At 47.7% G+C, this 16,088-nt stretch overlaps 1 pseudogene; it reads right to left on the minus strand.

Moving 5' to 3' along the window:
- Positions 1-12,992: 12,992 nt before the first annotated feature.
- LOC112407517 (iron-sulfur cluster assembly 1 homolog, mitochondrial pseudogene) lies at positions 12,993-13,905 on the minus strand (annotated as a pseudogene).
- Positions 13,906-16,088: the final 2,183 nt, after the last annotated feature.

Genomic DNA, 16,088 nt, shown 5'->3' on the forward strand with positions numbered 1-16,088 from the left:
CCAGGACTCCTTGATTTATTGGCCTGGCATTACTCGCGGTGATGGCTTTAACCCTTCTGCCCTGGACAGGGGTGCTTCTTTCCCTGGAGGGTCTCTCACTGCACGGCAGAGGCAGGAATTGGTACAGGAAGCTGGACTCTTGGGCTTGAATTCCATTTTTCATTTAAAAAATAAGAGGGAAAGTGCTTCAGCCTCAAAGCTGGTGGTTTTTATTGATCTCAGAGAACTGGTCTTTCATTATTTCCTTAATGATTTCCTCCACCGTGTTTTCTGTTTTCTAAAATTGTAATTGGCTAAACCTCGGGCCTCCCTGGTTGCTCCTTTTTCTTTAGTTTTAGTCTATAATCTAGGTGATTGCTCTGCTTACCTTCAGCCTTTCTAGTGAATTTTGTAATTATATTTTTAAATTCCATAAGAGCTGCTTGCTTTATCTTTCTCTTCTTCTTCTTCTTTTTTTTTTTTTTTTTTTTTGCGTCTCCACCGAATGGCATGCGGGATCTTAGTTCCCTGACCAGGGGTCGAACCTGTTCCCCCCCTGCAGTGGAAGTGTGGAGTCCTAACCACTGGACCACCGGGGAAGTCCCTGCTTGCTTTACCTTAATATTTCATATAACATTTCTTCTTTTTATGATGACAAATCCATCTGAGTTTGTACATCAGGAATTTTTACAGTTTTCTTCTCTAAATTAACTGTTTCCTTTTGAGCTATCGACGTCCTATAAATTCCTATAAACACGTAGTGATCATTCATTTGATCAAATTTGAGAATGAATTACATGATTAGCTAAAAGAAATAAAATCAGTCCGAAAGTTAAGAATTTGGTGCAGCAAAATAGAATTAATGTTTATTAATATGAGACTTTTCTTCCTGATTCTGGAAACAGTGAGTGGAGCTTGTGGCTGAATTTTTAGAGAAAGGTTTGCAGCCTCCATTTCTGAGTTCCTTAAATAACCTGCCACTGGTAGGCACTGTTTTTCTCATTGAAGGAGGCTTGTTTACCCCACGCCTGCTTTCAGCACTTTGTGCCTCGGGGTGGTTTTCGCTGGTCATCTAACATCCGGCTACTTGTATGAGTAAATGCAGGGGCTGATCTCGAGTCCTCACTCTAGTTTACTCTGATGCTGATTTACAGTATATGTTGCAGTTAAGAGTCCCTCGCATATACATGCGTACCTGTGTATAAGTGCACATGTGTGTACATACAGGGAGTGTGCATTTTATGAGCCTCTGGCGAGGAAGCACCTTGGGACAAACCAGTTGAACAGGCTGGTTGTCTATAGCGATCAGCACATCCCCGTCTGCCCCTCCCTCCTGCACTGGCCTCACAACTTGTTGCCAGAAAGGTCGCGAAAAAGACGAAATTTCATTTTTTGGAAGCCAGTTCCCGCCAGTGTTCTAAAGAGTGCTTTCACTTGACCCCCTGCAATACCAGCTGGAAAATGTGGGTCTACATTCATTATGATTCAGTTCCAAACCTAACAGACCAGCTTTCTGTATGTCAGTGCCCGCCATCTGCTAGCTGCTTTGTATACAGCGCCTCATTTCATTGTCTGAACTTCAGAGCGTGGCTGTTATCTTACAGAAAGCTGAGGTCCTCCGCCTGGTGAGGGATGAAGCAGAGACCCAAGCCCAGCTGTCACTGTCCATCCCCTTGCTCCGTGTATGTCGGCCCTGGGAGACAGTGGGCCCAGGAGTCACCTCCTAAGTGGCGCCTGTCAACCAGGACTCATCCAACTGGCCAACTCTTAGGACTGGTGTCCATCACCCACACCGCTGTCAGTGGTGGGCCTCGGAAATGCCTGGGACTGGTGAAATAGCAGTGGGTTCCTTTACCCCAATGGGGTCAGTACAAAGGGAGCTGAGGGTAGATCCGAACATCCTGGCGCTGAGGTTCACCTGTCGCCCTCACCCTGGATTGATGGAGAGCTCTAGCTCTGTATCTGTAGATCTATAGATGCTATATGCAGATGTTAGTTTTTTAAAATTGAAAGGAAATGTATGTAAGGCAGGGACTGCGGGGCAGACCTCACCTAGACCAGCTCCACTCTGCTCCCTGGCGGTACCTTCCCCGCACAGGGTCCTGAGAGAAACTCGCTCATCCCCTAGTTTCTGCCGGTGACTCAGCCTTGCCCTCTGGGGAATGTGGCCCTGCCCACCTTGCTGGCAGCCTGCGGTGCCGGCAGCTCCCCGCGGACTTTGGCGTGAGGTCATCCGACCTCCTCGTCTGCTCTCAGTTACAAATCGGAACCTGGCAGTCGAGGTCTGAGCCAGCCCAGGTGTCCTAGTAATCTCTGGTTTCAGTTGCCATGACGCTGATTCTCTGATTTAGGAGACACCCTGGGACGTGATGAGTCTCTAAGTTAATTTGGACAGGCCCCAGGGTCCCCTCCAAAGGAACGCACGGTCTGACGTGACTTGTTAGAAGTGGACACGGGCGAGATTGATGGAAGGAACCAGAAGGCCCTATGGCACCCGCCCCCTGCCCCCCCACTTCACAGCTGAAACAGCCACCAGCTCACATGTTCCTCAGCACAGAGCCAAAGTCTGGGACGTGCAGTACTTTTCTGGGACAAAGGGTGAAGTGGTCCTTGTAAAACAGAGTCGGTGCCTTGCCTTGTTACGTAGAATGAATAAGGGGAAAGGGTGTCTGTCCTGCCCTCTGTGGGCACTGGGTCTAGCAGGCCTTCACAATCGCAGGCTGCTGTGCTTTTCCTCAGGGAGTGGCCCAGGTATCCAGGGAAGGGGACAGGACCTACCCAAATAAAAAACGTTTTTCTAGAGTCCTTGAAATGGATGGGGCATGACTTCTTGAGGAGTCTCGAGGAGTTCTCAGGCCAACTTAACCCAGGTCTGATTGAACTTAAAATGCTGGAGTCGGTGGCTCTTTCTGATTAGAGCAGCGACCTCCAAGAGTAAAACCTTTTAAATTTGCGCCCTCTGTAGAGAGTCATTTAAAAACTGTATGCATGTACTATCATAAACGGAAATTTGGGAAGCATAAGATGAAATTTTTTTTCCAAATTTTATTCACTAAAGGTACAAAGCCTGTTGGGTCCAGTGAAATATTACAAGTTTTAGTGCAAGCAAAGTGATTGCTTTCATTCTCTCTCTAACTAAAGTCCATAGTTCTTTGAGATTTCCTTAGTTTTTACCCAGTGTCCTTTTTCTGTCCCAGGATATCACATACTTACGTGTGTCTCTTTAAACTCCTCCCGACTGGAGCTTCCTCAGACTTTCCCTGTTTTTGATGACTTTGAAGGCTTTGAGGCATCCTGGTCAGGCATATTATAGGATATGCTCCTCTACCAGGGTTGGTGGGGTGTTCTTCTCATGATAAGACCCTGGGATTGTGTGTTACTGGGGAGGAAGACCACAGCCAAGTGCTGTGCCCATCACAGCATATCAAGGGGACGAGCTGTCCCCATGATTGGCACTATCCATGTCGTCCTTGATAACCTGCCTGTGGTGTGTTTGTCAGTTTCTCCCCTGTGAAGTTTCTCTCCTCTCCCCTCGCTGGCAGGGCATTGCTATGTGCTTAAGGAGTGGAGAGTTATGTACCCTCACACCTTCTTATTTATTTATTTTTTGTGGTACACGGGGCTGTCACTGCTGTGGCCTCTCCCGTTGAGGAGCGCAGGCTCCGGACGCGCAGGCTCAGCGGCCGTGGCTCACGGGCCCAGCCGCTCCGCGGCCTGTGGGATCTTCCCGGACCGGGGCACGAACCCGCGTCCCCTGCATCGGCAGGCGGACTCTCGACCACGGTGCCACCAGGGAAGCCCCAACACCTTCTTATTTTTAAATTGTGTTCTAACACTTTGCAATACAGCAATTAGAAAGTCAGGTTCTAAGGTCTCCTTGTATTTCATGGCTATCAAAGCTGAAAGAGCTCTTGACTGTGGTGCTGGTTTCAGGGGTGTGTAAGTCTGACGTATGTCAAACTTATCAGATTGTACCTTTCTAATATGTGCAGTTTATTGCATGTCAATTATACCTCAATAAAGTTTTTTTTTTTCTTTTAAGCCAGGAGAGAAATTGCAAAAACAGGCTGGAATGGGACAAGTCATCCTTGACTGTGCCTGTTCACAGCACGATACTGAATTTCCAATTCTATCTACCAGTTCTATTTCCGAGCTTAAGTATACAGATAGGTCTTTCAGATGAGGTATCACTTTTGACGGCAGAATTAACTACTAATGAAAACCTTTCCAGACGCTGGTTTTCAAATTTCTCCATAGCATAGGTTTCTTTAGAAAAAGCAAGTTGAAAAGGTGTTTTTAGCTTAAAAAACAAACAGGGAACAGCATAACATCATTAAGTTCAACAACTGGTTACTTTGTCGCAAGATGAATCTCTCTGTGAGGTACAAAATGTTTCCTTGGTCACTTCCAATCTTATTTAAAAATACTGAGAAGATTCATATTCTGATTCTAATCAGAATAACTGCATTGGTTGGAGACATTTGGTAGCATTTTGTACACTTATCATTTCCAGCATCAAACTTTATTTGGAAATATTTCATTATTCCAACCAAAGCAGCCAATCCATCAGCATTACATTTTCCGAGATTTTTCATACTACATTCTTTCCCATAAAATACAAATAAAATTGAAAAGGCAGCTATCATGTTACAAGTGGGGATTCTGAAGGCAAACTACCTGACTCTTTTCCTGATTTGGCCACCTACTTACTGGCTGGGTGACCTTGAGGCGGTTGTCTAACTGCTCTGTGCCTTAGTTTCTCCATCTGAAGAAATGGGGGTGGTGATAGCACTTAGGTTGTTGGGTTAGGAGTGAGTGGCCACAGGGAAAGATGCTAAAGCTACACCAGTGCCCAGTGTAGACAAGTGCTCAATGAATGTGAGCTAGTATTATTTGTTGAAAACATCTTCTCCCAGTACACAGGGCTCAGTAAAACAACAGTTTTTGTGTACTTTGTGATCAAAGCAATTGGTAAATATTATACCATAAACCGAGCTGTACTTTCATCCACACCTTCCATAGCCTGATGTGGCTTTTTGCTTGTTTCTTCAAAGCTGTCATCTTCGGACAGAACTTGCTGACATAAGCATGGATTATACTGCTTCCGTGTTGCTTTTGTGTATTATTTCACCCCTTTTTACTGTGGCAGGACAAGGTGATTCTACGATGGTTTATGGCTTTTTGTCTTTGGCACTTAATTAAGACCTCAAGCTGTATGTTTATCATTCCTAAATGAAATTCTGTAAATTACAAAATTCAGTATTGCATGATTTCAAGTGCTGAAAAAATTGTAGTGGCTTGTCTTCACGTGCTGGTCATTTAGGTTTTAAGTGTCATTAAACACATTGGCCTCATAATATTTGTCGGTGCCGCCAGACCCAACATACACTTAGAGTGAGGAACGTCATTATTAATGTACGTTGTAAATGGACATGATTAATGTGTGATGTAAGTCCATGGTCTTGATAATTTCATACTTTTGGGGAGTTCCCTAGTGGTTCGGTGGTTGGGACTCCTCACTTTCACTGCCGAGGGCCTGAGTTCAATCCCTGGTGGGGGAACCAGGATCCTGCAAGCCACACGGCCAAATAAAAATGAAACTTTTTAGGCTTCCCTGGTGGCGCAGTGGTTGAGAGTCCGCCTGCCGATGCAGGGGACACGGGTTCGTGCTCCGGTCCGGGAAGATCCCACAGGCCCCAGAGCGGCTGGTCCCGTGATCCATGGCCACTGAGCCTGCGCGTCCGGAGCCTGTGCTCCGCAACGGGAGAGGCCACAACAGTGAGAGGCCTGCGTATACGCCAGACCCAACATACACTTAGAGTGAGGAACGTCATTATTAATGTACGTTGTAAATGGACATGATTAATGTGTGATGTAAGTCCATGGTCTTGATAATTTCATACTTTTGGGGAGTTCCCTAGTGGTTCGGTGGTTGGGACTCCTCACTTTCACTGCCGAGGGCCTGAGTTCAATCCCTGGTGGGGGAACCAGGATCCTGCAAGCCACACGGCCAAATAAAAATGAAACTTGTTTACCAACTTCATATCAGAAGATAATATTTTTTACCTGATAATGTGGCCATTGAAGAGTTTGTACTAGGAGTAGAAACGTCAATCTTGTCATTTTCTTGTTCTGTGGAGGGAAGAGCACACGCTGCAAGAATCTTGTAAAGCACATATTTATTTACATTATTTGATTAAAACTTCCTTTCACTTGGTGAATGAACACTGGACTCAGAATGTAAGCAAATGTATCAGGTACTTTGATTTTTAAAAAGCCCATGTTGCAAAGCGGAAATAGAGACACAGACGTAGAGAACAAATGTATGGATACCAAGGGGGAAAAGGGGTGGGGTGGGAGGAATTGGGAGATTGGGATTGACACATACACACTATTGGTACTCTGTATAAAATAAAATATGACACATACACTATTGATACTATGCATAAAACTGATGGGAATGTACTGTATAGCAAGGGATCCCTACTTAATGCACTGTGGTGGCCTAAATGGGAGGGAAGTCCAAAAGGAAGGGGATATATGTACATGTATGGCTGATTCATTTGCTGTGTAGTAGAAGCAAACACAACATTGTAAAGCAACTATACTCCAATAAAAATTAATTTAAAAAATAAATAATAAATAAATTAATTTAAATAAATAAAAGAAATAATAAATAGGCCCCATGCAGCACCATGGGTCAGGGGGTAGCTACAAATATCAGATGAAAGAAAGGATGAGCTTGGATGTGCTGATGATGCGGACAGGCAGAAATTCTCAAAGATGCTCAGCAGAGAAGCAGGTAAGTAGGCCCAGGTAATAAAATACATATCCAGACAGGCTCCGAGACCACCAGCTCAGAGCATCTGCATTTGCACCGTCCGTGGACGCCAGGGTGTTTGTGGGGCAACCCTGTTATGTTGGCAGGATTTCCATATTATGTGTCCTGTCTACCCAAGGCAGGAACAGAACTGGACTTCTCAGCTGGCTTGTGGGGAGGGCACAGGTGTCACTTAGAGTCACCAATGAGATGCACTCACAAGAGACTCACTCAAGAGGGAACAAAGAGGGCTTCCCTGGTGGCACAGTGGTTGAGAGTCTGCCTGCTAATGCAGGGGACACAGGTTCGAGCCCTGGTCTGGGAAGATCCCACATGCCGTGGAGCAACTGGGCCCATGAGCCACAACTGCTGAGCCTGCGCGTCTGGAGGCTGTGCTCCACAACAAGAGAGGCCGTGACAGTGAGAGGCCCGCGCACCGTGATGAAGAGTGGCCCCCACTTGCTGCAACTAGAGAAAGCCCTCGCACAGAAACGAAGACCCAACACAGCAAAAATAAATAAAATAAATTAATAAACTCCTACCCCCAACATCTTCTTAAAAAAAAAAAAAAAAGAGGGAACAAAGAGACCCCACAGGCCAATCTCTGGTTACAGCAACAACAGAACATGCAGCTTCCGGCCAGTAGGGTTGCATGACGCGTCCGGGGCCGGTCTCGCTGGGCTGAGCTGTAGTGGCGTCTCCCTGAGACAGGAGCAGTGAGGCTTCCCAGGCAGCCCTGTGGTATGGCTGGCCTTGTTCCTGCCTCTGTCTCTTCCCTTCTTGCCTCTCTGGCCCTCCCAGAGATTCTGTGAGCTTCCTAAGGATCTTTTAATAATTCCCTCTTTTTTTTTTGCTCAAATCAGCTAGAGCATTCTGTTGTTTCTGAGCTGGCAAGTTGACAAAAACTCCATTAAGGGCAGATTCGCTGAACTCTAATGAGAAAATTGTGCCTGTTGCCTTCACTCATAAAGGAGATGGGACTAAAAAACCCAGTGACATGAGAAGGACTCTCAGTGTGGGAAAAGGAAAAGACAGGTACAAGATGTTACAGTCAGTACTACCCTGGGGTCCTATATTTGAATCAGAAATATCAGTGTGAATTTGTTGGGTATTTTATCTCTTTTAAAAAAAATTCCTAGCTTTGTCCTTCAAAAGCCCCAGAAACGGGAGTTCCCTTGTGGCCTAGTGATAGGATTCTAGGCTTTCACTGCCATGGCCCTGGCCGGGGAACTGAGATCCCACAAGCTGCATGGCACAGCCAAAAAAGAAAAAAGCCCCAGAAAAAATGACCAACGCAGTAGTAATAAACATTTCTTGTGCCAGGTGATTGTCTTGAAATGCTGTTTCTCACTAAAAGACAATGGGACTTGTTGAAGAAATGGCTGATTGCATGTGCGGGCAGGGAACGTACAAGGTGAACCTGAAACATCTGACCAGAAAGCAAAGAATGATCAAAGATGAGTAGGATTGGGTCAAAAAAGAGTCAGAACCAGGACTTCCCTGCTGGTCCAGTTGGTAAGAGACTCTGCGCTCCCAGTGCTGGGGGCCCGGGTTCAATCCTCTGTCGGGGAACAAGATCCCACGTGCCACAGCTAAGAATCCACATGTCACAACTAAGAAGTCCACATGCCACAACTAAGAGTCCACATGCCACAGCTAAAAAGATCCGGCACGCTGCAACTAAGACCCAGTGCGGCCAAAATAAGTAAATAAATAAATATTTAAAAAAAAAGAGTCAGAACCAACTTGAAGGCATCCCTGCTGGTCACAGAGGGGAGAGTTTGAACATCAATAGCCTACAAATGGCAATGAACCAAAACATATCAATACATTTAAATCCAAGAATTCATAATAATACAAAAACAAGCAAACAAACACCAATTGTTCCCTTTGGAAGATGCTAGAAAGCTGACTATTTTGAAAACTACTCAACAGAGGGAGAGACTCAGGCCTTTACTCTTGCCTTCCTGTACAAACATTACTACCGGGTAACCACATAGATGAGAAATTTCTCTCTATAGAAGTATTCCAGCATGTAAATAAACAAGGGATGATCAATTGAAATGTTACCGTTCACATTTCCTGAATTTAGAATCTAAGCATGGAACTAGGAAAACAAAACGAGACAGCCAGACATAGGCCTCACGTTGAAAAACACACCACCACCGATGAAGAATCTTCCCTCCAAAAAACAATCAAACGTTCATCTCATTAAGCCTCTAAATACAACAATTTGTAGGGAATACAGAGCACAAGGGAACTCACTGAAGAGACAACAGTTTGAAGATACAGTCCACAAAATCTTCACTGTGGGAAGTCTACAGGACAAATGGTCTGATTTCTTCAGTAAATAAATTGTAAAGGACAACTGTAAAGGAAGAAAAAAGGGAACCTCTAGATTAAAAGAGACCTAAAAGACATGTTGGAAACAAAACAGAAAAACAAAAAGCAGGTCAAAGCTAAACAATGATGTGCAGAGATTCAGGCCTGGATGATCAAAACCATGTAAGAAAAATGAGCAAGTAATCCCCTCCCCAGGGCCCGGGTTCGATCCCTGGTCGGGGAACTGGGGTTGTCTGGGGACAGGCACATGGAGGGGTCAGGGTTGGGCTGTGTTGACAAAGTTCCAGTGGTGATTATAAGGTGTTGCTTTAGAATAATCCAATAAGCTGTGTATGTACTTTATGCTGTTTTCTATATTTGCGTTGCATTTAACAATGAAAATTTTGAGTGATAATGGAAAACCAGAAAACATTTTCACTTATTCATTTCGTTTTAAAATAATTTAACAAGCATTTCTTGAGTGTGAGCTGGGGAACCAGCAGATACTGATCCTTGCTTTCAGGAACTTTGTGTTTTGAAAGACGGGTGATGCAGTGCCGTGTATCTGTAATCACAGCCGACTGGGGTGGAGCTGAGTGGAAGAAGGCAGGGCTTCAGGAGGTGACGTGGAGTCCGGGGAGGACTAGATGGTGGCTTGCAATAGTGAGATGCAGTAGGAAAACAAGGGGTAGACAGATTCCAAATATATTTTGGGGGTAGAACTGACAGATTTGTTGTTTGTGGGTGGGTGGTATAAAGAAAGTCGGTGATGCCTTTAGAATTGTTTCAGTAAATGGACGTTGAAGGTATTATTACTAAGATGGCCAGATCCGAAGTAACATAAAGAAGAGGCACTCATGGCACTAAAACTTGCTGCCCTGCTGCAAAAGGAGTGTCTCATATCATCTCCCAGGTTCCTGGAGCATCCTCTTTGATCTCATGGAGCTGTGAACGCCTTGCACGTAGAAGGCACTCAGTGCTGTCATTTGAATGCAAAGCGCATGCCCTGCATTTACTGCGATTGCAGGCTAGGAGGAGGTGATGCAGGCCGAGACCCTCACCCTGACATTGTGTCACGTCAGCTTACTGAGTGCACACCATGCGTGTGACAGAGGAAGAAGTATAACCACATGTCCTGACATTAAACCCATGACATGTGAGGTCAGTGCTTTTATTCCTAAATTGTAAGTGAAGAAACCCAAGAGCAGACAGCCTAAAGGATATAGCCAGGTTCTCACACTCCTAGGGGGTAAATCTAGACTCAAACTCAGATGTCAGCCTGAGGCCCATGTAGTTTGCTGCAGTGACCAACTCACAGGGCCTCCATCACCATCTTTCTCTTCCCCCACAAACACTCCCACTCCCAAGCTACCATCCCCTGGGTAAGTCCTTCTCTTCTTGACCCCAGGACTCTGTCCCCTGGGGGCCCCTCAGAAGGCCACTCCGACTGCCCCAATGTCCTTGGGGCCAGAGCCACTTAGTGGACTGACCACAGGCTGAAAGACACTGCCTTCGACTGGTGACGACATGGGAGGGATCGTGGCCGCGTCCGGCAGACCCAGCAGCTCTGCTGCTCAGGTTGGTGAGAAGCGGGGCAAACCCCGGCGAAGCAGATCACTCCGGGCCTGCAGGCGAATCCCACTCCCGAGGGGACCCATCCACAGACAAGTGGTGTGGGAGAGGTTTGGAATGGGCGGAGAGCAGGGTGAACCAGTGAGGGAGCCGTCATCCGTGAATGTAGCTTAATCTTCTAGAACAAGATTTGTATACCTGACACCTACTCCCCAGTGGAAGGTAAGCATGCACTTTCTAAATACCAGTTGTTTAGTGGTCACGCGGAAATTCTGCCTTCCCCCTGCATGACGCCCACCCACGTCCCCGGCCTTGAGAGCAACACTGCACCTGCCTGGAATCTTTCCCACATCTCACACCCCCCCCACCCCTTTTCTCCTTCTCTCGGTGAAATGCAAATTCAGCTGAAATGCGACTTCTGTGGAGCTTTCACAGGCATAGTTAATCTCTCCTTCCTCAGTTCTTCCAGAATCTGGTACTCTCCTCCATTAGAGCTTGCACTCGAGGGCGTTTTGATTTTCCTGGTCCACGTAAGAGCTCTCTAAATGTGGTTGCAGGGAAGAATGAGGTCATGAAGCTGATGAGCATGTCAGCTTATTACGAAGCTCAGGGGACTTCCCTGGTGGTCCAGTGGCTAAGACTCCGCGCTCTCAATGCAGTGGGCCCGGGTTCGATCCCTGGTCGGGGAACTAGATCCCGCACGCATGCCCACAACTAAGACCCGGTACAGCCAAAATAAATAAATATTAAAAACAAACAAACAAACAATAAAAGAAGCTCGGGCTTCTGCTCTTGGGTTTCTTCACTTACAATTTAGGAGTAAAAGCACTGACCTCACATGTCATGGGTTTAATGTCAGGACATGTGGTTATACTTCTTCCTCTGTCACACGCATGGTGTGCACTCAGTAAGCTGACGTGACACAATGTCAGGGTGAGGGTCTCGGCCTGCATCACCTCCTCCTAGCCTGCAATCGCAGTAAATGCAGGGCATGCGCTTTGCATTCAAATGACAGCACTGAGTGCCTTCTACGTGCAAGGCGTTCACAGCTCCATGAGATCAAAGAGGATGCTCCAGGAACCTGGGAGATGATATGAGACACTCCTTTTGCAGCAGGGCAGCAGGTTTTAGTGCCGTGAATGCCTCTCCTTTATGTTACTTTGGATCCAGCTTACTTTCCATCATCTACACTAATTGAAGGGTATTGTGTCATTGGTGACTGTGGTACCAAGGTAGTACCTACAAAGTTCCGTAGGTGACTTTGTCACAATATGCAGAAAATTATTTTCTGATATCTTCTCTTTAGCTTTGGAATGCTTCATATGATGGGAGGGGTGGGACTTATTTTCTATTTATTCAAGGGATAGTGCCAATCAGTGTGCTAGGCTCTAAGGACTCAAAGGTGCATAAGCCATCGACAGAAATGCAAAGGAAAGGTGATAAATTCCACAGTAGAGGTATAAACAGACCTAGTTCTGGTTTAGAGGGAAGGAAAACCTCATGGAGGAAGTAGGGTATCAATCTGGATAGCCTAGACTTCCTGCAATAACAAACAAACCTCGACTCTCAGTGGCTTAACATCCCAAAAGCTTACTTCTCATTGATGCTACATATCAAATGCACATCAGCAGAAGTCTCTGCTCACTGCAGCCACCTAGGGCTGCAGGCTAATAGGGGTCTTGTCTTATCTCAGCATGTGCTTCCAGGATCACCTAACCAGGGAGAGAAGGCATGGGGATTGTGCATTGTGTCCTCATGCTCCTACCTGGAAGAGGTGTGTATCGTTTGCCATTTGCCATTTCCCTGCCCACAGTTAGCCACAGGGCCACACCTAACTTCAAATTCCAGCCTGTGCCCAGAAGGCAGAGAGCTGGAAATACTCTGGCGAAGAACGTGAATGACTAGTGCTGTGCAGGCGGCTTTGTCCCAATGTGCAGAGATGCTTGTGAAGGAGAAGGGCTTCCCAGCGGGTGAGAAGCTTTAGGAAAGGTGCAAATGTGGGGAAGTCTGGCTGCAGAAAAGGGGTCCTAGTAGGAGTGCCGGGAGGCAAGTTTGCAAAGGAAGACAGGTCACGCTGTGAGAGCCAGGCAAGGAAGTTGGATTTGATCCAGGAGACACTGCGGGTTTTACAGGAGCTGTGGTTTAGGATGAGTAACCTGATTGCCTGTGCCGGAGAGGTCAGAGGGTAGCAAACTGGAGGCAGGAGATCCAGTTGCTTATTATTATTATTTTTTCTAAACGCACCACTTTACTTTCCTTGTAAGGCAGCCAGACATTACAAACCTTAAGCATGTGACAGTCACATGATTTCTTCAATAAGCCCTAGAGCTTCCACAACTCCCCTGGGGCCTACAGCCCGAGGAGTCCTGAGGAGTCTAACGTTAATGCTTTCTCCACAGACACACGTTCCTTTGAGGTGTTTGTTTTTTTTTTTTAAATAAATTTATTTATTTTTATCTATTTATTTTTGGCTGCTCTGGGTCTTCCTTGCTGCACGTGGGCCTTCTCTAGTTGCGGTGAGCGGGGGCAACTCTTTGTTGCGGTGTGCGGGCTTCTCATTGCGGTGGCTTCTCTTTTTGCGAAGCACTGGCTCTAGGCGTGCGGGCTTCAGTAGTTGTGGCGTGTGGGCTCAGTAGTTGTGGTTCGCGGGCTCTAGAGCACAGGCTCAGTATTTGTGGTGCACGGGCTTAGTTGCTCCATGGCATGTGGGATCTACCCGGACCAGGGCTTGAATCTGTGTCCCCTGCATTGGCAGGCGGATTCTTAACCACTGCACCACCAGGGAAGCCCTGATGTTTGGGTTATTGAACACAAGCTCACTGGATCATTTGTCTTCAACACAGTCCATTTCTGTTCCTAAAAGTATTCACTGTGCTTTCTTCTCGGTGAACATGCTGACACCATCTTGAATAACCTCCTCGTCAGAGTTTCCCTGTCTTCATATATTCTAGCAGGTAGCAAAGGCCATTACAGCCCTTGGCTTGGACACCGACTTTCACACGTATGTGTTCAGGCTTATCTTTCAGAAGTTGTTCTATCTTGTTTACTGCTGAAGGGATCAGGGTGAGGGTGGCCTGGGTGGGCTGCAGCTTCCTCTGGCTCACAGCATGGACAGTGGCCCAGACTAACAAAGCCGACATCCTTGCTGCCCTGGCGCCCTGGTGCCTCTGGCCAGAGCTTGGCCACCTCAGCCTCTCTCCAGGGACAGGGTGAGCACATTCTCCATTGGCTTCTTATACTAATCCAGGCAAAGGGGGATAAGAGCTTGAAGTGGGGTCTTCTGAATGGGGAGGAAAGAGAAGTGGTACACATCAGCTACTAAAGAGAAAGACTTGCTCAGGTCTGGATCGAAGTAGGTATGAGATGCAAGGGGGCTGCAGAGTCAAAGGCGATTCCACGGTTTTGAGCCTAGGAGGACAGTAAGTATTATAAATGGAAAAAACAGTGCAAGATGGCAAGTCTGGGAAGGAAGTTCAGGGCTTGCTGATTGCAAAGCAGGGGTTTTAATTTTGTTTACTCTTGTTTCCCAGCACCCAGAACAGTGCTTAGCGTATAATATGTGCTCAATAATATTTGTTGACTCTGTAACGCCAGTAGAACACAAATGGAGAAGTTCCCAAGCACTTGCGAATGCCGAAGTGGCACTCCTTCACGATGCCAATGCTAGGAAGGCAGATTTACTTACTTGAAGCCACAAGATGAGTTGCCAAGAAAGTGTAGAGAAAAAAAGGAGGCTGAAGAGAGAGCTTTGGGAACCTTGACATTTAGGGGCCAGAAAATGGGTTTTGTTTGGGTTTGGAGGGGTTATAACTGAGACCTGGATGTGGAGCAAGGTGGGGAGAAATTGAAGATGCAGAGGGGAGGGAGGGAAAGAAACCAAGGTGGTCCTCTGGGAATTTCCTGCTCGGCGGGCTCCCGGCCGGACCTTTGGTTCCAGCCTCGCGGCGCCCGCCCCGGTTCCGGCGGTCCCGCAGTGCCCTGTCCCGGTCCTCCTGCCCCTCGGGCCTTTCCCTGGCCTGGAAGGGGGCTCATCTCGGTCCCTGAAGAACTCCGCGCTGTCCGTGCACATCGGGAAAGGAAGCAGCGGCGCAGGCTCTGAGTGGGTGGTTTGGGCCGGAGAAGGGATGTTTCCAGGGGGCTTTGGAGTCCTTGGCCTCTGCAGGAATTTGTTTTTGTCTTGCTGGTCAGAAGGCAATGGAGGACCTGTGCAGAGGGCAACTGGGAGACCAGAGCTTCGGTTGCCATGGAGCCTGGAGCTTAGGACTCCCAGGTGGAGCTTGCTTGGGCTTCTCCGAGGGCGGGGATGGAGCCCTTTGGGAAGGTGACTCTGGGACAGGATGTAAGAACCTGCGTCTTGAGCTTTTTGGAGACACTGAAGCAGGAAGCTCTCGTTTGGCAGAAAGTACAAGGACAGACCTTAGAAACAAACATTAAGTCTTACCGTAGAGAGGCGCGAATGGGTTGTTAGCTGCTTTATTGATGGCCACACCTAGGTAGCAGTGCCCAGGCGAAACTAGCAGCCAGGCCTCCACCTCTCTGCCAGCGGGGACCCCGGCGTCCTGGACGGCCCGCACACCGAGTGGGCGCCGAGAGGCAGGGGCTGTTTCAGGAGGGAGCAGTGGATGGTCTGCCTCTCCCTTTCTCCCGGGATCCTGGGGTGGGTCAGTAAGCTCCTCTGCTACCCCGCACTGCAGCCGTTGCTCCCATGCCAGGCCAGATTTTGGGGGTCTCTCAAATCAGTCCCTTTCTCCAAGTGGCATCCTGACTGAGGGAGCTTGCAGAAGACCAGATTCTGGGGCTTCCGTGGTTCCCTGAACCACAAATAGCAACTGAATCTGGGCACTCTTGTTTTCTCCACTTTTCCACCCCCGTTGCGGAAGGAAGTGCGGACTCCGCAGCCAGTCTGCAGGCTGGGGTCTGTGTTCCCACTGAGTGTCTGCCCTGCTGGAGGTGGATGCAGCTGGGTGGCCGGCTTCTGCGGCTTCTGTTTCCTTTCTGTAATTGCCATGTTTGTGAATCCCTGATAATTGCCTCCTGGGGCTCTGGACTCCTGCCTCAGCAGAGGGCCTGCTGTTTGGTGTTTGTTATTTCAGGACTGTTTTTCTTCCCTCCCTCCGTGTCACTTGTTTTTTCTCGCTTCCCTTCCTGGGACTGTCTCCTGCTGACACTGGGAGAGCTGGGTCTTCCTGGACTCGCCTCTCACCGCCCACGCTCCACACTGTCCTCCGGGCTCCCACGGAGCTTCTACCCGTCAGCCCTCGCTTCCTTCCCCCTTGGTCCCTGCTCATTTCTCACCTGCTGTGAAGCTCATCCATTCTCCTCTGGGCTCTTCCTTCCACTCCATTTCTGCCGTTTTCCCCCGCATGGGTCACTCTGTCTTTTCTCCTGCCAAGCT

The sequence above is a fragment of the Neophocaena asiaeorientalis genome, unplaced genomic scaffold (genome assembly GCF_003031525.2).
Source record: "Neophocaena asiaeorientalis asiaeorientalis breed wild unplaced genomic scaffold, Neophocaena_asiaeorientalis_V1.1 scaffold424, whole genome shotgun sequence".
Taxonomy (NCBI): Eukaryota; Metazoa; Chordata; class Mammalia; order Artiodactyla; family Phocoenidae; genus Neophocaena; species Neophocaena asiaeorientalis.